Consider the following 7,362-nt stretch of genomic DNA (forward strand, 5'->3'; position numbering starts at 1 on the left):
TTTTTTTTTTTTTTTTTTTTTTTTTTTTTTTTTTTTTTTTTTTTTTTTTTTTTTGTAACATTTGAAGTCCTTTAGGGTTGTGAAAACATTTAGAATTCTTACAAGGGCATTTTAGTAATTTATCACACGAAATCTTGGTTTAAATTCTAGCGTATTTCAATGGTCTTGAAAACTTTGCATAATCCCTTTAAATCATAACATAATATTCCTCGTTAAATCTCATGCACTTAGAGGTCACTTGGGTCATAAGCTAGTGGTAAATAGGAGCATTTTGGTCCTTTTATTCTCCGTCTTGGTTTAGCCTCTTAACATGACTAAATTACAACCAAATTTCATACATGTTCTTATCATGTCATATTAAACCTTCTATTAAAATTTCATGAGTAACAGAGTCCATTTAGTGAGTTTGTAGCTCAGGCGTTTCATTAAAATCACCGTTCATGTGGATATTAATGTTAAAAAACCTTAAATACTCGCATTCCAAGCATAGTAAGTCATTTGAAAAAAAACATATGAGCTATCATTTATTATATTTCATAGGACTACCTGTTGGTGAAGAAACATTCGCCACATGGCCATAAAAACATTCTAAGCCTACTACAACTGGTCTACAGAATCTATATGCTTAGAACTCTTATACCAACAATAATGACTCTAATTTTCTATTGAAATCAAGGTTACCACTTACATACATAACATATTTAGAATGTGAGAAATTTTCATTTAAAATTATTCATTACGGAGCCATGGACTTACTCGTTTATTATAAAGTCGTTAAAATAATGTGGTGGAAAAATAAATGAACAAAGATTTTGATAAAACAAGGGAAATATAATTAATTGTCTTGATTTACTCAAAAAGTAATATGCATGTAACTATCCAATCTTTGATCCCATGGTTGTAACCGCGAAGTCGTCAACCGTAAAAGAGTGTCTTACCGTTGTGTGCAAAAAATAAAAGTAGCAAGTGACTTGAATATTTTAAGAAATACTCAATAAGTGATCCGACCCTAATATTGGAGTTAGGAAATGCATACACAAGCAATAATGGAGGGACCTACCCTTTCATAAAAATCATTTCATGACCTGGAACTATGCTTTCAAGTTCGCGCTAACATAAGATGTGTGATACTTCTCTACACAAGGTCCACATACGCGTACATGGACCTATCAAACAAGTGTATACGTACCTTTCTGGGCCTACCCTTCAGCTGGCGCACACTCACACTGTCGAAGCCACGAAGGGAAAGGATCTCGTATAGTATTGTGGTGTACACAATACAGTATCATAACCTCATGACAAACATAAATGTTGTAAAGTATGCCTCTGTACTAATCATAACGGGGAAGTAGCCCATGCATATTACAAACAAAAATGCATGAGGTCCCCATAACTTCAAATCATATAATATGCAAATCGTACCTTTGTACTTTTATAAACATTTTCTTGAGTACATTCTTGGCACATCAACATTTCACAGTCCCGAAAACAAACATGCTAACATGGTGTGCATGACATATCATAGCATAACTTAGGTCGTAATACACTATTACATAGTCTTGGCATAACATAAACAATAACATTACATAACATAATTCACATCATAATAGTCATAAAATAGGATACATGAAGGGGTCACAGAGTACATGTCGTTCATACATCCTTCAATTCATCCAATCATGTTGTTAGTGAAAGAATGAGTGATTGAATGGTTGATAAGAAGATATATTATAAAGAGCAAGAAATCTGGTAACCAAGCAGTAAACAAATCAAAACTAAATAACTCCTAAGATTTAATCAGAAACATTAACAGAAAATCTAACGGACAGCAATCTAAAACAGATGATGTCTAACACTCTTCCTTGTTTAGATGCTGCAAACTCCAAGCTTTTTCCTAAACACCCATCTTACTCCAATTATCTTTCTGTTTAGAGGTCGATTAACCAACTCTCAGGTTTTGTTTTTTTCAATCATCGAAAGCTCCTCCTATATTGCAGCCATCCAATGCTAATTATTATTATTTTTTTTTTTGCATCATGGAACCCTGCAAGCTCACTAACAGCTACATTACACCTTTGATAAATATCAGACAACAACCTTATACCTCTGACAGGTGCATCATCAATCAAAGCATCTTGTCGTTCATCTTCAGACTCTTCTTATCGTTCATCTTCAGACCCTTCTAGTTGTTCATCTTCAAACTCTTCTAACATGCAAGCTTCAGATGGTGTTAGGTCCATAGTTTTTGTTGAAATTTGATTTTGCAAGTACACAGTAGTGTTTGCTGCTTCTCCTCAAAAACGTTTTGGAAGATTCTTCTCATGAAGCATGCATCTCGTCATCTTCATTATGAATCTATTCCTCCTTTCATTGACATCATTCTGTTGAGCAGTGTATGGTGTTGTCAATTGATGTTCAATTCCAGCCTTTTCACAAAACCTATTAAAAGTTTCTGAAGTATACTGCTTGCCATTATCTGATCTTATAGTCAAGCATGCATTTTCATTCTCAACTCTGGCTTTGAATTTCCAAAATACACCTGCAACTTCTGACTTTTGCTTTAGCAAGAAGATCCAACACATTCTTGTTAGATCATCAATAAAAACAATGTAATAAAGATTACCATTTAATGATGGTGTTCGCTGAGGACCACAAAGATTAGCATGAACCAGTTGCAGCTTTTTCAAGGCTCTCCATGCTTGTTTAGGAAAGGGTTGCTATGTTGCTTCCCAAAATTACAAGCACGGCAAAGAGGCATGTCGTTATCAATGTCAGCGAGTCCTTCTACCAGCTTCTTTAACTGCATCTAAAGCAAACCTTAATGATGAAAGTGTCCAAGTCTTTTGTGCCAAATCTTAGTGGTACTAGCTCTGGATATAAAGGTCATCTGCTCTTTCTCCATCGGATTTAGAGAAAAGTTTTTTTTCCTTTCATTTTGACATTGAACAAGTCTGCCACTAGCATCTCTAATCAAGCACGGTTTATTCTCAAACAATACTTTATAGCCTATATCAAGTAACTGATAAATTTTAGGTACAAATAAAACATCTGGAATCAATTTTGTACCTTCATAGCTTGTTATAGCTACCGTGTTTTTTCCCTTGACTTCCAAGTGTTCACCATTACGAATGCTCACTCTCTTGACTTCAGTGTCTCCTAATTCCTCAAAAAACTCCTTGTCATATGTCATATGATTTGTGCACCTATTGTCAATCAAACAGCTCTCGTTTGATTCTTTGCCTAAGAAACAAGTGACCACAAAAAATTGATCTTCTTCTTCTTGATCAGCTTCCTGTGCATCTACTTCTTTCACCTGACCTTTGACTTTGTAGATCACAGCTTTATGTCCAAGTTGATTGCATTTGGAGCATTTGACGTCAAGTCTTCTCAAACACTTGTACAGTGGAAGACCTTTCTTCTCACAATGGTGGCAAGGTGGATAGAATTTTCTGGAACCTTCTCCTTTTGTCTTCTGATAATTGACAGATAAATCTCCATTCGTCAATTGGTTTTTGAAAATTTTCTTGTTGTTATACTTGGTGTTGTCTTGATGCTTAACTAGTAAGGCATCTTCAATCACCCCTTCTTGCCTTATAGACCTCCTTTGCTCTTGTGCTTGTAAAACATTCAAGAGCTCTGTAAGAGAAATCTTTGACAGGTCTTTGGTATTCTCCAGAGTAGTAATGGTGGCTTCAAACTTCTCTGGAATGGTGACCAGCAACTTTTCAACGATCTTGGAATCATTTAACACAGAGCCAAGCAATCTCACCTTGTTGGCAATGCTGAAAAGTCTGTCAAAGTACTCATTCACCGACTCAGACTTCTTCATCTTCTGCAACTCGAAATCCCTAATCAAATTCAGGACTTTCATTTCACGAATCCTCTAATCTCCTTCATATTCAGCCTTGAGGTAATCCCAAATTTCCTTTGCTGTTTCGAGGGACATTATTTGCATGAAGATCTTTTGAAATACAGCTGCAAATAGGCAAAATAGGCAAGCTTTTGCCTTTGATTTGTGCAACAGTAGGATTTGCTGGGAATGAAGGGACCTCGTAATCCTCTTCTATTGCTTCCCAAAGATCCAAAGCCTCAAGATAAGTCTTCATATGAACTGCCCACATTTGATAATTGGTGGTGCAACACCTGAAAAACTGGATTTTCCTCCCATTTTAATCTCACAGATCCCTTAAGAAGATGACTTTGATACCAATTTGCTACCAAAAAAACGGGTGATTGAATGGTTGATAGGAAGATATATTACAAAGAGCAAGAAGGCTCTATACATATACATATAGAGAATATGAAAAATATTTAGAAAATCTACCTGAAATTCCTCAAAAAATCTAGTAACCTAAACAAATCAAAATTAAATCAACTCCTAAGATTTAATGAAAAACGTTGAGGGACAGTAATCTAAAATAGGTGATCTTTAACACATGTCAATAGTAGAGTCGCTTACTTGATTGACCTAAATCTACGTTACTATACTTTCTTAATGCTAGCTTATTGAAATCCAATTCTATCTCATGAATGTGGGCGAGCTAGCATTCAATTGAAAGGCTGAATTCTCAAATTCGTATTGTAGTAAACTGATACAGAAACTCCTTGTCGTTGGAATTCAAAATCTATCATCACTGTGTAGGTCTATTTGGATGTTTTCCACCAATCCAACCTCAGAGGCACAACTTCATTCTTGTGGTAAAGATTCAATGACATGGGTTTCCTAAGTTTAAATTCGTGCAGAACTATTTCTTTAAATTTTACTTTATTAACTATTTACCTGAAACTTGAATTCGGCCTGGCTATCTGTAACAACTGTAAAAATAAAATAAAATAGAATAAATAAATAAGTAATAATAAAATTGTAACTCATACAATCTCTCCACCCATCTCAAGCAACTCCTTCCCCCAAATATCTCTCCTCAGCACCTCCTCAACTGTCACACAATTCTAAAAAAAAAACAAAAATAGTAAATTTCCATGAGAGAGATGTTGCCATTTTTGAAAAAAGAAAATGAAAGAGATAGATCCTTAGATTTACTTGTAGAGAGAAAAAGAAAAATAGGTGTTTAAGCATATTCAACAAGACGAAAGAGATAGAAAAGTTCTTTCTCTTTTATCCTATTTCAATTATTTAGATTTTTACTATCATTTTAGTTGTTATAGAAAATCAGTATCCAACATTAAAATTGTAAAAAAGAAATAAGAGCCTATTAAAATTGGCCAAAAGATAACTGTCACAATAAAAGAAAAAAATAGAGGAAGCACACAGGTAAGAAAAAATGGGAGAAATGAAATTCTGTTTTTTATTCTAATTCAAGAATTGATTAAAATTGGCCAAAGATAATTGTGAATAGAATTTAAGAAAAAATACAGAGAAGAAAAAAAATGGGAGATATGGCATTCTTTCATTTATTGTCTTTTAATTTAAGAATTGATTTAAACTGGTCAAAAGTAATGTAAACCTAACAAAAGTAAAATAGGAGGAGAGAAAAGAATGTGAGAGAGAAGGAAAATGGAAGTTAAAATAAAAGAGAAGGGAAAAATGAGAGATATGGAATAGAAGGAAAATGAAAGACTTTGAGAAATTATTATTATTATTATTTGTACTTACTACAAAACACAATTTAGAAACCCAATTAAGTTTATGTTCAAAATAGGTGATGCTTAAATATAAGTGAGAACAAATTTGAAGAATGAAAGCAAGCAAATTTGGAGCTAGATAGAAATTCAGCTAAGGCCAACTAAGTAAGTGGCATTACTATAGGATACACTAAAAATTGTATGAGCTATGATGACGTATGAACTGGGTTGTACGATGTCGTATGTTAGTATATGATGATGTATGAACTGTATCGTATGATGTCGTATGTTAGTATATGGCGATGTATGAGTTATGATGATATATGAGTTGTATTGTATGATGTCGTATACTAGTATATGATGATGTACGAGTTATGATGATGTGTGAGTTATGATACTTGATGATGTGCATAGTGTATATATATTTCGATGAATGATGTACTTGATATGCATGATGCACTTTATGGAAATATGATGCGTATGATGATCGTGTGACGTTTACCTTAATATGATGATGTTTTCCATATTGAGCATGTTATATGATGATGAGTGCCATATTGCATCAAGTCATTAGATCGACATATGACACAATCCTAAGAGCATGAAAATGATATTAATATAAATATCCACGAGTATGTGTTACCTAGAGTAACAAAGAGATGATACTAGAGAGTTGTGTCAGAAGAGACATTACGATGGATTTAGAGGGACCTCATGCATATTGTATATTCATAAGCATAGGGCTACTTGCCCTAAAGATGATGAGAGAGGACGAGCAGAATATGAGAATGAGTGAAAAAGCATACAGTATGATGATGAATGTGAATGCACACAACATGATAATGAGTGCAAATACGCACCACCTAATGATGAGTGTGAATACGCACCGCATGATGATGAATGCGAATACGCACCATATGATGATGATGGTGTTCATGAGGCGCATGACACTATGGGGCTCTACTGTCCTCAGAACGTCACTACAGATTAGTTTGACCAGAGGGTGCAGGGAGTGTGCGAGCGGCCTTGGGATTCACACTCATACGTGTGAGTCGTGTGTAGGGAAGTACTACACATCCAATTTGTCCGAAACTGGAGGCCACCCCTATGACGTTAGAGATAGGTCCCTAAATCATAATTGCATGTGTTTGCATTTGCATGACCCCCTATAGTGGGGCCACTTACTAAATATTCTTCGAAATACTTAAGCCGTGTGCTACATCATTTTTCAGGCAAAGACAAAACGCACTTGTACGGAGGATAGCGGCATCGCGAGCAGAGACTGTAGCACGTGCATAGGGTAGATTCATATTTAAATTTCTAGGTTCAAGTGAGAACAGGCTGTTATGCATTTCATTGTTTTAAATTATTTTGTATTGCTTTTATTTTCTCTAAATTTCAGTATTTCGTATTTAAACACGCAAAACCATGATTGTGCTTTCTAGAGGAGAAGTTGTTTAAGCTTTTTTTTTTTTTAATTTACGTTATAAATAATGTTCATGAAAGAGTTATATTTATGCATTATAGATGAGCATGAGACGTTAGTAACAACTCTGAGTAGTTACGATATGTGTGATATGAGTAGGATTATTATCATTGTTTATTTCCTTCTAAATCCCCACCCTCTGGCATGCTCATTTGCAAATTTTAAAAAACAGTTCTTGTCACTTGCAAATTTTAAAAAACAGTTAATGTATCTTTGGAAGCCTAAACTTCAAAGGAAAAGATATGAATTACCTGAGGATTTCATTAAAAACTAGAAATGATAGATGTTGCATC

This window comes from Cucurbita moschata, unplaced genomic scaffold, assembly GCF_002738365.1.
Source record: "Cucurbita moschata cultivar Rifu unplaced genomic scaffold, Cmos_1.0 Cmo_Scf00042, whole genome shotgun sequence".
Taxonomy (NCBI): domain Eukaryota; kingdom Viridiplantae; phylum Streptophyta; class Magnoliopsida; order Cucurbitales; family Cucurbitaceae; genus Cucurbita; species Cucurbita moschata.